The 14,675-nt window shown below is 35.7% G+C and overlaps 1 long non-coding RNA gene and 1 pseudogene across 2 annotated transcripts in view; both read left to right on the forward strand.

Moving 5' to 3' along the window:
- The window catches only part of LOC134731313 (uncharacterized), a 249,071-nt gene that overhangs the window by 90 nt on the left and 234,306 nt on the right, over nucleotides 1-14,675 (forward strand). The gene's annotated exons all lie outside the window — the stretch shown is intronic.
- On the forward strand, nucleotides 283-3,399 carry LOC129463730 (uncharacterized; annotated as a pseudogene).

Below are 14,675 nucleotides of genomic sequence, written 5' to 3' on the forward strand. Positions count from 1 at the left end.
ACTTTTGCTTGCTATTCTGTCCTATCCTTCCTTAGAATTGGAGGAAAATACCGGGCACCCGTCAGCCAGTTAAAAACGATTAGCGTGGCCGCCAGACTTAAGACTCAGGTGTGAGGCTATCTGGGGAAGGGCTTTCTAACAACCCCCAACCCTTCTATTGGGGACATTGGTCTGCCTTGAGCCTTGAGCCAGCTTCCACTCTCAGTTTTCTTGGGGAAGCCGAGGGCCGACTAGAGGCAGAAAGCTGTCGTCCAGAACTCCCGGCAGTAGCCGGTTGAGATCATGGCGCAGCCAGAAGTCTCTACTCAGCAGTTGCCCGTGCCTGTGCCCCTACCTTGCCTTCTGACCCATACTTCCTGGGTCCCAACCATGACTTTCTTCAAGGTGTAGCCCCAAAATTCGCCTTACCTCTGAATCTGCTTCCTCTGATCCCTGCGTCGGTACTAATGGTTCAGACTTTCATTTCCTCTAGCAAGTTGTATCTCCAAAAGGATCTAAGGAAGCTCTATACTGTGTCCTTAGGCACATAGGCTATAACCCAGGGAGTCTTATTCCTGGTGTCCCTCCCAATTTAGGTATACAGCCCTCGACATGGGCAGTTATGTGGGACCCATTCCCCACCACCCTTGCCAGGGCTCCAAGTTTGTAATGGCTAAGAGAGAGACAGAGAGATGGAGAGAGAGAGAGAGAGAGAGGGAGACGGAGAGAGAGACAGACAAAAGGGAGTCAAAGAGAAAAAGAAAGAAAAAGAAATAGTTAAAAAAAAGTGTGCCCTATTCCTTTAAAAGCCAGGGTAAATTTAAAACCTGTAATTGATAATTGCCACTTTGTTGTCAGTGTAAATAAGCCCGTAGCAAATCCTTAACCCAGTAACCCAGGGATGGGCCAAATGCATTCAGTCAGTAGCGGTAGCGGCAACTGCTTTGCTAAAAGTAGAAAGGTAACTTTTAGAGGAAACCTTGTTGTGAGCACACCTCACGAGTTCAGAATTATTCTAAGTCAAAAAAAAAAAAAAGCAAAAAGGTAGCTTACTAAATCAAAAATCTTGAAGTATGGGGCTATTATGTTAGAAAAGGCTAATGTAACTCCAACCACTGATAATTGCCTTAACCCAGCAGATTTCCTAACAGGGGATTTAAATCTTAATTACCATACAAAGGTCCGACCAGACCTAGGAGGAACTCCCTTCAGGACAGGAGGATAGATGGTTCCTCCCAGGTGACTGAGAAAAAAACACAATTGGTATTCAGTAATTGATACAGACACTCCTGCGGAAGCAGTTAGAAAAATTGCCTAATAATTGGTCTCCTCAAACGTGGGAGCTGTTTGCACTCAGCCAAGCCTTAAAGTACTTACAGTATCAAAAGACTATCTCAATCCTGACTCAAAAGATTTGCTACACCCTCTCAGAAATGAATTTGCATAAGAACTGTTCTTTATGGGAATGCATCTTATGGGGCAGCTGGGTTGTTATGAAATACGCAGGAAACCAGCCCAGCTCTAGGACTCACCCCGAGGGCAAAGGCAATGTTGCGCATGCTGGTAAAGGACCACTAGAATCCAGCAGCCCAGACCCCTTTCTTTGTGGTCAAGAGAGGCAGGAAAACAGGTGCAGCGCTGCTACATTGGTGAGTGTAACTAATCTGATAAACAGAGGTCCATGGGTGGTTATGCACCCTGGAAAGGAACTCACCCCGAGCGCAAAGGCAATGTTGGTCACGCTGGTAAAGGACCATTAGAATCCAGCAGCCTGGACCCCTTTCTTTGTGTTCAAGACAGGCAGGAAAACAGCTGCAGGACTGCTACATCGTGAGTTTAACTAATCCAATAAGCAGAGGTCCATGGGTAGTTACGTATCCTGGAAAAGAATAAGCATTAGGCCCTTAGAGGACACTCTAGGATTAATGCTCATTGGAAAATGTCTAGGGGTGCTGGCATCCCTATGTTCTTTCTTCAGATGGGACATGTTCCTCCAACCCCAAGGCAAAAACGCCCCTAAGATGTATTCTGGAGAATTAGGGCCAATTTGACCCTCAGACGCTAAGAAAGAAATGACTTATATTCTTCTGCAGTACCACCTGACCACAATATCCTCTTCAAGGGAGAGAAACCTGGCTTCCTGAGGGAAGTATAAATTATAACACCATCTTACAGCTAGACCTCTTCTGTAGAAAGGAGGACAAATGGAGTGAAGTGCCATAAGTGCAAACTTTCTTTTCATTAAGTGATAACTCGGAATTATATAAAAAGTGTGATTAATGCCCTACAGGAAGCCCTCAGATTACCTCCCTACCCCAGCGTCCCCCAGACTCTTCCCCAACTAATAAGGACCCCCCTTCAACCCAAATGGTCCAAAAGGAGATATATAAAGGGGTAAACAATGAACCAAAGAGTGCCAATATTCCCCGATTATGCCCCCTCCAAGCAGTGGGAGGAGGAGAATTCAGCCTAGCTAGAGTGCATGTACCTTTTTCTCTCTCAGGCTTAAAGCAAATTAAAACAGAACTAGTTAAATTCTCAGATAACCCTGATGGCTATATTGATGTTTTGCAAGGGTTAGGGCAATCCTTTGATCTGACATGGAGAGATATAAGGTTACTGCTAAATCAGACACTAACCCCAAATGAGAGAAGTGCTGCCATAACTGCAGCCCGAGAGTTTGGCGATCTCTGGTATCTCAGTCAGGTCAATGATAGGATGACAACAGAGGAAAGAGAACAATTCCCCACAGGCCAGCAGGCAGTTCCCAGTGCAGACCCTCAATGGGACACAGAATCAGAATATGGAGATTGGTGCCGCAGACATTTGCTAACTTGCGTGCTAGAAGGACTAAGGAAAACTAGGAAGAAGCCTGTGAATCATTCAGTGATGTCCACTGTAACAGGAAAGGGAAGAAAATCCTACTGCCTTTCTGGAGAGACTAAGGGAGGCATTGAGGAAGCATACCTCTCTGTCACCTGACTCTATTGAAGGCCAACTAATCTTAAAGGATAAGTTTATCACTCAGTCAGATGCAGACATTAGAAAAAAACCTCAAAAGTCCTCCTTAGGCCCGGAGCAAAACTTAGAAACCCTATTGAACTTGGCAACCTCGGTTTTTTATAATAGAGATCAGGAGGAGCAGGCAGAAAGGACAAATGGGATAAAAAAAGGCCACCGCTTTAGTCATGGCCCTCAGGCAAGTGGACTTTGGAGGCTCTGGAAAAAGGAAAAGCTGGGCAAATCGAATGCCTGATAGGGCTTGCTTCCAGTGCGGTCTATAAGGACACTTTAAAAAAGATTGTCCAAGTAGAAGTAAGCCACCCCGTTGTCCATGCCCCTTATGTCAAGGGAATCACTGGAAGGCCCACTGCCCCAGGGGATGAAGGTCCTCTGTGTCAGAAGCCACTAACTAGATGATTCAGCAGCAGGACTGAGGGTGCCAGGTACAAATGCCAGCCCATGCCATCACCCTCACAGAGCCCCAGGTATGCTTGACCATTGATTGCCAGGAGGTTAACTGTCTCCTGGACACTGGTGTGGCCTTCTCAGTCTTACTTTCCTGTCCTTACTATCCGAGGGGTCCTAGGACAGCCAGTCACTAGATACTTCTCCCAGCCACTAAGTTGTGACTGGGGAACTTTACTCTTTTCACATACTTTTCTAATTATGCCTGAAAGCCCCACTCCCTTGTTAGGGAGAGACATTCTAGCAAAAGCAGGGGCCATTATACACCTGAACATAGGAGAAGGAAGCAGGTAGAGCAGTCATTGGCCAACCTCCCCAACAGCACTTGGATTTTCCTGTTGAGGGGGGGACTGAGAGACAGGACTAGCTGGATTTCCTAGGCCGACAAAGAATCCCAAAGGAACTGCAAGAATTACCTGTCGAATATCTGCAGGAGCCATGGAAGCAAAACTGGGATTGGATTTTGTGATTTTTTTGGTGCAAAAGTCTGGAAAATAATCCTGAATAAGCAAGAATTCTTTGACTTGGGGATATTGTCTTGAGACATAGGATTTAATGCCTAGAGGAGAATCCAGGAGATGGGAAAAACTTGCTGCTTGGAAGGTTCTTAGGATTCTGGTGGAAGCCAGAGCCTATTTTGAGTGGAATGTAAATGTCCAAATTGCTCTGGATGATGGTAGGGAAACGGAATCACATAGCTTACTATCTAGAAAGAGTTAATCTGATAGAGCATTGAAAGGGTTTTTGGAAGGCAAAACAGAAGTGCCATCTCAAAATAAATATTTTGTAAGAAAGTGGCTGATATTAACTCCGGAAGGCAGAATATACACTAAATTAGAGGCATCTGTGAGTGTGAGAGACCCATTTTCTCTACATCTTTGCCAAAACCATGGTGTTGTCAGATTTTTTTTGTTTTTTTTTGTTTTCTTCTTTTTGGCCATGCTGATATCTCATGGTTTTAATTTGAACTTCCGTGATGACTAATGTGGACCATCTTTTCATATGCTTATTTGCCATATCTATTCTAATTGTTAAAATGTTTACCTGTGTCTTTCACCTATTTTTAATTTGGTTGGTGGTTCTTTACTGTTGAGTTTTTAGAGTTATTTATATATTCAAGGTACTAATCCTTTATTAGAAATGCTGTTACCATAAATGTTGTCAAAATCTGTGACATGTTCTTTTGTCCTCTTAATAGATTCTTTTGTAAGAAAAATATTTTAATTTTTATAAGTCAAATTTATCAAGTTTTTCTTTACTGATTGTACTTTTGATTTCATGTCTAAAAATTTTGTCTGTACTTAGATTCTATGATTTCCTCCTTTGTTATGACAGTTTTTAGTTTTACATTTTGCACTGAAGTCCATCATCTTTTGAGCTAATTCTTCTGTACAAGGTGAAGATAGGTCAAGGTTTATTTTTGCCTTTGAATTTCAAATTGCTCAAACACCAGTTTTGAAAGTCTATCTTCTTCCTATTAACTTGCTTGTGTACCTTTGTGAAAAATCGATTGAGTATACCCTAGGGGCCTATTTCTATGTTCTCTATTCTGCTGCATTAAATTATGTGTCTATCCCCTTGCTAACACCAGAGAATTTTGCTCATTTTAGATATGTAATTTGTGAAATTCAGCAGACCAATAACTCATTTGTTGCTTTCTCAAAATTATTTAAATGTTACTCTTCCTTTGCCTTTTCATATACATTTTAGAATAGTGTTTTTTATATCTACCAAAATCTTGTTGGAAATTTGATAGAAAATATATTGAAATGTATCAATTAAAGGACAATTAACATACTTACTATCTTGAATTTTCCAATATATGGACACCATATCTTCCCTAATTAAATAAGAACTTATTTGATTTCTTTCATCAGTGTCTTCAATATAGATGTCCTGTATATATTTTATCACATTCACACTAAAAATTTTCATTTTTGAGCAATTGTAAAAACTATCTGGGCCTGAAGCTTTCTTTTTTTATTCTTTGGATGTTTACATTTTTAAATTTAATATCTTTGAATGATTATTGTGCTAACTAAGAAACGTATTTGGCCAGGCATGGTGGCTCATGTCTGTAAGCCCAGCACTTTGGGAGGACAAGGCAGGTGGATTACTGAGTCCAGGAGTTCGAGACCAGCCTGGCTAATATGGCAAAACCCTGTCGCTATGAAAAATACAAAAATTAGCTGGTTGTGGTGTCATACCTATGTAGTCATAGCTACTCGGGAGGATGAGGTGCAAGAATCTCTTGAATCTGGGAGGCTGAGATTGCAGTGAGCCAAGATCGTGCCACTGCACTCCAGCCTGGGCGACAGTGCAAGACTCTGTCTCAAAAAAAAAAAAAATGTATTTCATAATATGGAAGTTATGGTAGTATGAAATTTTAAAGAATCAGTCCATTTTATCTCAGTCATCCAATTCATATGTTTAAGGTTGTATTATAGTATTCCATTCTTCTTTATTTTTTATATATTATTTCAATTTTAATCGGCATACGATAGCTATACATATAGATAGTGTACATGTGATATTTTATTACCTTTCTACAATGTATAATAACCAAATGACAGTAACTTCAAATATTTATCTTTTCTTTGTGTGGGGAGCATTATAATTCTTCTCTTTAGCTATTTTAAAATAGCTTATTTTTTGAATAGTCTATGCTTATTATAAAAATAAATCATTGTGAACTATAATTTACCTACTGTATGATTGAATATTAGAATGTATTTCTTCTAACTGTATTTTTGTACCTCTCAAATAACTTCTCTTTTTACACCCTGACCCCTTATCTTCCTTGCCTCAGGTAGTCATCATTCTATTCTCTGTCTCCATGTGACAGAGAATAGAATGGCTCCACTTTAGTTTCCACATATTAGTAAAAACTTGCAAAATTTGTCTTTCTGTGACTGGCTTATTTCACTTAATAATCTCTTGTTTCATTTGTATTTCTGCAAATGACAGTATTTCCTTCTTTCTTATGGCTTAATAATATTCCATTGTGTATTTATACACATTTTCTTTATCCATTCGTTGATGGACACACATTGATATCATATACTGGCTATTGTGAATAATGCTTAATAAACATAGGAGTGCAGACATCTATTTGATACCTTGATTTCATTTTTAGTTGATGTATACCCAGTAGTGTGATTGCTGCTTCATTTAGTAGCTCATTTTTTTCTGGATCCTCCATAGTGGTTGCACTCATTTGCATTCCCACCAACAGTGTACAATTGTTTCCCTTTCTCCCTATCCTTGACAACATTTGTTATTTTCATCTTTTTGATCATAGCCATTCTAGCTGAAGTGAGATGATACCTAATGTGGTTTTTGATTTGCACTTCCCTGATGATTAGAGATGTTGAGCATGTTTTTATATACCTGTTGGTCATATGGATATCTTTTGAAAAATGCCTATTCATATATTTTGCACATTTTTATCAAATTATTATTATTATATTGTTATTATTATTATTTGCTATTGAGATGTTTGAGTTTCTTATATAAGCTCGTTTTTCTCCTATTGGGTGGATAATTTGCCAATATTTCCTCCCATTCTGTAGGTTTTCTCTTCATTTTGTTAGTTGTTTCTTTTGAATGAAGCTGGTAAACTGAAATGCCAACCAGTGACAGATGAAAAAATGGCCCAACAAATGTCAGCCTTCTCTAGCCAGAGAATCCAGAGAGAGTAGAATAGGAAGATGGAAAAAAAAAAAAAAAGTTTAGAAAATAACCACTCTACTTCAACCAAATACCAAAACCAAACAAACAAAACCCTGTGGGTTTACCCTTACCCACATTAATAATAGCTGAGTGTGGAATTTAGACTTTGACCAGCACTATACTGTAACAGTGTTAAGAGGCACAGAAGTACTTTCCTCCCACATTGGGGTGAATTAGAAGAAGATTGAGTAGGAATGTCAGACTTTCATCCCCATTGGACACTAAGTATATATTTAAACATCCAATAAACTGTTCTCTTTAACTGTTTGACCTGCTTTTCAATTGTTTTTCATAGAAAATTATCTAACTTCTACTTCAACTATTTTGCTAATTATTTTAATGTCTATCAAATTAGCTGTCCACAAAATTCAGAAAATAGATGAATATAAAATATATAACCTCTATATTATAAGTAAATCTCATGATAGCTATATATCTGAGAAAATAGTTTTATAATAATTCAAAACTACATTTCAATCCCTCTTTTCCCAAAACATTATGACAAATATATTTTTAGTTTCACGAAAAGCTTTCTTATTGCCCATTAAAATTTATTAAACATGTTGCTTTGTATTAATTGTTCATTGATAATGAGTACTACTTTCATTCCTAGACTGAAGCCCTCTAAGATAATTTTCTAAGCCTAGCTAAAATATACATGTTAATATTTATTTTTAACACTTTATTTTTCTCTTGATATGCATTTGCACGAAGGAATATGCTATTTTTGTAAAATACTTGGAGAATTGAAAAGTTCTGTTGAATGCCGTTGAATATTTGAAAACTTGTTCCAGAAAAGAGGTTTTAGAGTTATTTTTGAGGAATAGTTTTAAATGTTTAAAGAACATTTTTAATCATAATGATTTGAAAAGTGGGGTGGAAGGGGAGATGTCGAAAAAAGATGAAGAACAAGCAGAAGCAAAGAAAAGCAAAGAAAAACAAAGAAGTTGTCTTGAATTGCGTTAAGTAAAGCACACAAGGCAACAAACATTTTGTAAAATATAAAGTCATACTGGCATCTTACAATTATTAAAATGTGATAAAGCTAGAATACCTAAATATTTAGAAAAAAATTCTTAAATATGTTCTTCATTAGATATAGAAAATTATATTTTAATTCTGTCAATAATCAAACAAACAAAACTTCCCTATGACTTGGACAATCAAAAATATATTTTTGTTGTTCATATCAATCTGCTCAAAATGAGAATAAGGGAGAAAAATGTTAAAACTGCTTAAACTCACAAGAATAAAGAGAACAAGGGGGAACATGACATCAAAAGAGATTCATTATAAAATTGTAGATGATGGATACTTTTAGAACAAGTAAAAGATGACTAACAAAACAAACTTCTTAATTATTCTAAGTGTCTGTTGGGGTGGAGCCAACATAAAGCAAATAAACTCATGCCACAGAATATTAGAAAGTATCAGAAATTTGAGGCAAGAAAAGAGTTGCAGAGAGAGGACAAATATTAAAAGATATTTGATTGTGGCAATTTTGATGCAGAGAAGTTAATATTTCATTTTAGGAAATCAATAGATATTGAAATAAAAAAATGTAAACTTAGGCTATATAACTGAAAGTAAATACAAGAACAAAGAGATGAAATTTGAATTTGGGGAAATAAATTCCATCTTATCAAATATTTGTAAAGCTATTCTATTTAACAAATACGTATAGACATTTCCTTAGTTTAAAGCAATCAAATAAAAAAAACTCACAAGTACAATCAGAATATAGTACCATAAACTACTAATAAATGGCCCCCAAATTTTTGAAATGTAAGTAGAAGGTACATAGAAATTTAGTCTCTAAAATAATAAATTATGTACAGAAAACTGTAGGCATTTGATTACATCAATGTAAATATGGACTATTATACATTCCAAAAATTACATTAATAAATACTAGCATTAGTTTAGGATTCTTCATATTTATTTAGTGGTCATTTATAAATAAATAAGCAAAACAAATGTGCATTCCATGAGGAATGCGTGATTCAAATTAGACAAACATATAAAAATAATAAATAATAAAATAAGACGTTGAACTTTACTAATAAAGTAAAAGATGTTATTCTAATTTTACTTATAAATTTTATGTTTTAAAAAGATTTACTGTATTTTGGCTAAGTTTTAGGAATTAGACAAAGGCAGTAACTGTTTATACCTCTAGATGAAAAATGGGCAATAGACATCAATATGGAAATCTTCAATACCAAAATTACACTTTAAATAACTTAATTAGTAAGAAGTGTGTGAATTATGGTATTTTAATATTATTCATAATACTTAATCTAATGACTTAAGTATTATGAATATAGCTTTGGTTAATTATACTGCAATATTTAAGGTATAATGAGGACTAAGTTAAGCCACTAATGACAAAGTTCCACATGGCAACAAAATAACTAGAAACAATAATTAAGCAACATCAAATTTATCTCTCATGTAGATCTCTAGATCTGCATGATCTTCATTGAGATGATACTCTATGGTATCAAAGATCCATACTCCATTTATCCTATCGAATCTCTGTGCAAAATCTTCGCTTCTCAATGTTGTCTCATAGTCCAAGACAAATTTCCCAGCTCCAGATAAAATATCTGCACTTAGCCATCAAGAATAAGAAAGAAAAGATAAAAGCATTCTCCCTTTGCTCTACTTCTTTTTTTCTATTTTTTTTTATTTTGGAGCAATCTTACATCTATAGAAAATTCTAAAGATAGTATAGAGTTTCCATACAACCCACGCTCAGTTTCCTAGATTATTGAAAACTTATACTATAGCTTATTATATTGATTTGTTACAATTAATGAATCAATATTGACCCATTCTTATTAACTATAAAACATGATGTATTCAGATTTATTTGACTTTACCTTAATTTCTTTTTATCTGTTCCAGAATTCCATCTAGGATGCCATATTACATTTTAAAATATGTCACCTTAGACTTATCTTGGTCATAAAAATTACTAAGGCTTTCCTTGTTTTTGATCATGTTGACAAGTTTGGGAAATACTGGTCAGATATTTAGCAGAATGTCCCTCAATTGTGATTTGTCTCATTTTTTTTCTTATTAGACTAGACTTATGGGTTAAAGAGGAAGTAATAGAGATAAAATATGATTTTGAATACATTATATCAAGGGTACACACAATTGGCATGACTTATTAGTGTCGATGTTAAGCTTAATCACCTGGCTGAGTAGAATTTTTCAGGTTTCTCCACTGCATTATTATTTTCTTACTTTACATCTTGCATTCTTTAGAAGGAAGTTACTATATGTGGTGCACTGTATTTGTCAGTGGTTCTCCTTAGAAACAGAGCCAAGTGATATATAAGTATTTCTATCTCTTTTCGTATCTAATATATTTCTATATTTATATAGTGAGAAACGTTGATGAAGGAATGATTAAAGAATTGTGGGGCCTGGCAAGTGCAAAATCTGTTGGTCAAGTGGGCAGGGTAAATCCAGGGAAAAGTTGATGTTAGAGTATTGAGCTGCAAGTCTGAAACCAAGCTGGAAACTCGGGCACAGTTTCTAAGTTTCAGTCTTGAGATTGAATTATTTCTTCCTTAGAAAACTTGTCTTAAAATCTTAAATTGATTAGGTAAACTCCACCTGTATTATGGAAGGTAAACTACTTTTCTCAATTTCCACAGATTTAAATATCAATTATATTTTTTGGTATTCAAAAAAATTTTCAATTTTTTTGGGTACATAGTAGGTGTATATATTTACGGGGTACTTGAACTGTTTTAATGCAGGCATGCAATGTGTAAAATCACATCATAGCAAATGGGGGTATCCTTCCCCTCAAGCATTTACTTTTTGTATTACAAACAATCCAATTATACTTTTAGTTATTTTTAAATACACAATTAAATTATCAATGACTACAGTCACCCTGTTGTACTATCAAATGTTAGGCCTTATTCATTCTATTTCTTTTGTACCCATTAATTATCCTCACCTCTCCTCCACACCCCTACTACACTCCCCAGCCTCTGGTAATGATCCTTCTACTCTCTATGTCCATAAATTAAATTGTTTGGATTTTTAGATCCTACAAACAAGTGAGAACATGGAATGTTTGTCTCACTATGCCTGACTTACTTCACTTAATATAATGACCTCCAGTTTCATTCGTGTTGTTGCATATAAAAGGATCTCATTCTTTGTTACAGCTGAATAGTGCTCCAATGTGATTAAATACCACATTTTCTTTTTTTTTTTTTTTTTTTTTGAGACGGAGTCTTGCTCTATCACCCAGGCTGGAGTGCAGTGGCCCGATCTCGGCTCACTGCAAGCTCCGCCTCCCGGGTTCACGCCATTCTCCTGCCTCAGCCTCTCCGAGTAGCTGGGACTACAGGCGCCCGCCACCACGCCCGGCTAATTTTTTTTTTGTATTTTTAGTAGAGACGGGGTTTCACTGTGGTCTCGATCTCCTGACCTCGTGATCCACCCGCCTCGGCCTCCCAAAGTGCTGGGATTACAAGCGTGAGCCACCGCGCCCGGCCACATTTTCTTTATCTATCATTTCATCTGATTACAGACACTTAGGTTGTTTCCAAATCTTAGCTATTGTAAACAGTGCTGCAACAAACACAGGAGTGCAGATATCTCATCAATATAATAATTTCTTTTCTGTTGGGTATATACCCAGCAGTGGAATTGCTGGATCATATGGTAGATCTATTTGTAGTTTTTTGAGAAACCTCCAAAGTGTTCTCCATAGTGCTTTTACTAATTTGCATTCCCACCAAGAGCACACAAGGGTTCCCTTTCCTTCATATCCTCACCAGCATTTGTTGCCTATCTTTTGAATAGAAGCTGTTTTACCTAGGGTGAGATGATTACACATTGTAGTTTTGATTTGCATTTCTCTGATGATCAGTGATGTTGAGCACTTTTCCATATGACTGTTTGTAATTTGTATGTCTACTTTTGAGAAGTGTCTATTCAAATATTTTGTCCAGGTTTTAATTGGATTATTATTTTTCTATGGAATTGTTTGAGCTCCATATATATTCTGGTTATTAATCCCTTTTCAGATGGGTAGTTTGCAAATATTTTCTCCCGTACTATGGGTTGTCTCTTCACTTTGTTGATTGTATCCTTTGCTGTGCAGAAGCTTTTTAACTTGTTATGATTCCATTTGTCCATTTTTGCTTTGGTTGCCTTTGCTTTTGGGTTATATTACTCAAGAAATTTTTGTCCAGAACGATGTCCTGAAGAGTTTCCCCAATATTTTCTTGTAGTAGTTTTATAGTTTGAGGTCTTAGATTTAAGTCTTTAATCCAGTTTGATATAATTTTCATACATTGTAAGAGAGAAGAGTCTAGTTTAATTCTTCTGCATATGGATATCCAGTTTTCCCAGCACCATTAATTGAAGAGTGTTGTTTACCCAATGTATGTTCTTGGTATCTTTGTTGAAAATGAGTTCACTGCAAATGTGTGGATTTGTTACTGTTTTCTCTATTCTGTTCCATTGGTCTGTCTGTTTTTATGCCAGTGTGATGCTATTTGGTTTCAAGAGCTGTGTATTATAACTTAAAGTCAGGTAATATGATCCTTCCAATTTAATTCTTTTTGCTGAGCATAATTTTGGCTACTCTGGGCATTTTGTTGTTCCATACAAGTTTTAGCATTTTTTTTAAACATGGTCGTTGGTATTTTGATAGGGATTGCATTGAATCTGTAGATTGCTATGGGTAGTGTGGACATTTTCACAATATTGATTCTTCCAATCCATGAACATGAAATTTATTTCCATTTTTTGGTGTCCTCTTCAGTATCTTTCATCAGTGTTTTATAGTTGTCAGTAAAGAGGCCTTTCACTTCTTTGGTTAAGTTAATTCCTATGTATTTAATTTTTTTGTGGCTATTGTAAAAGGGATTACTTTTTAAAATTTCTTTTTCACATTGTCATTGTTCATTGTTGGTATATAGAAATGCTACTGACTTTTGTATGTCAATTTTGTATTCTGCAACTTTACTGAATTTGTTTATTAGTTCCAAAAGTTTGTGTGTGTGTGTTTGTGTCTGTGTATAGTCTTTAGTTTTTTCCAAATATAAGATTACATTATCTGCATGCAAGGATAACTTGATTCCTTCCTTTTCAATTTGGATGCCCTTTATTTCATTCTCTTGTCTGAATGCTGTAGCTAGGACTTCCAGTACTATGTTGAATAACAGTGGTGAAAGTGGGCATCCTTGTCATGTTCCAGATTTAAGACAAATGGTTTTCAGGTCTTCCCTATTCAAAATAATACTAGCTATGGGTCTGTCATATATGGCTTTTATTACATTGAGGTGTGTTCCTTATATATCTAATTTTTTTCAGGGATTTTATCATGAAGGGATGTTAAACTTTATCAAATTCTTTTTCAGCATCATTTGAAATGATCATATGGGTTTTGTCCTTCATTCTGTTGCCATGCTGTATCGCATTGATTCATTTGCATATGTTGAATCATCCTTGAATCCCAGGGATAAATCCCACTGGGTCATGATTAATGATCTTTCTAATGTATTGTTGAATTTGGTTTGATAGTATTTTGTTGAGGATTTTTGTATCAATATTTATCAGACATATTTGCCTGTAGTTGTTGTTTTTTTTTTTTCTAATGTGGCTTTGGTTCTGGTATCAGATTAATACTGGCCTTGTAGAATGAGTTTGGAAGTATTCCCTCCTCTATTTTTCAGAATAGTTTGAGTAGGATTGGTATTACTTCTTTTTTATATGTTTAGCAGTGAAGCCATCAAGTTCTGGGCTTTTATTTACCATGAGACTTTTATTAGATCTTTGATCTCATTACTTCACATGGGCCTGTTCAGGTTTTGGATTTCCTCATGTCTCAATCTTGTTAGGTTGCATGTGTCTAGGAATTTGTCCATTTCTTGTAGATTTTCCAGTTTATTGGCATATAGTTGCTCATAATAGTCACTAATAAGTTTTTGAATTTTTGTGGTATCAGATATAATGTCTCAATTTTTATCTTTGATTTTATTTATTAGGGTTTTCTCTCTTTTTTTTCTAAATCTGGCTAAAGCTTTGTCAATTTCGTTTAACTTTTTTTGAAAAAACAACCTGTTTGTTTCATTTATCTTTTGTATTGTTTCCTTCATTTTAAATTCATTTATTTCTTTTCTGATATTTATTTTTTTCTTCTACTAGTTTTGAGTTTGGTTTGTTCTTGCTTTTCTAGTTATTTAAGATGCACCACTAGGTTATTTGAAGTTTTTCTTCCTTTTTATGTGAGCACTTATAGCTATAAACTTCTCTCTTAGTATTGCTTTTGCCATATCCCATAGGTTTTAGTATGTGGTGTTTGTTTATCAACTGTTTGAAGAAATTTTTCAATTTCCTTCTTAATTTTTTCATTGACCCACTGGTCATTCAGGAGCATATTGTTTAATTTCCATGTATTTGGATAGTTTCCAAAATTCCTCTTGCTGCTAATTTCTAGTTTTATTTTGTTT

This window comes from Symphalangus syndactylus, chromosome 15 (genome assembly GCF_028878055.3).
Source record: "Symphalangus syndactylus isolate Jambi chromosome 15, NHGRI_mSymSyn1-v2.1_pri, whole genome shotgun sequence".
In the NCBI taxonomy this organism is placed as follows: Eukaryota; Metazoa; Chordata; class Mammalia; order Primates; family Hylobatidae; genus Symphalangus; species Symphalangus syndactylus.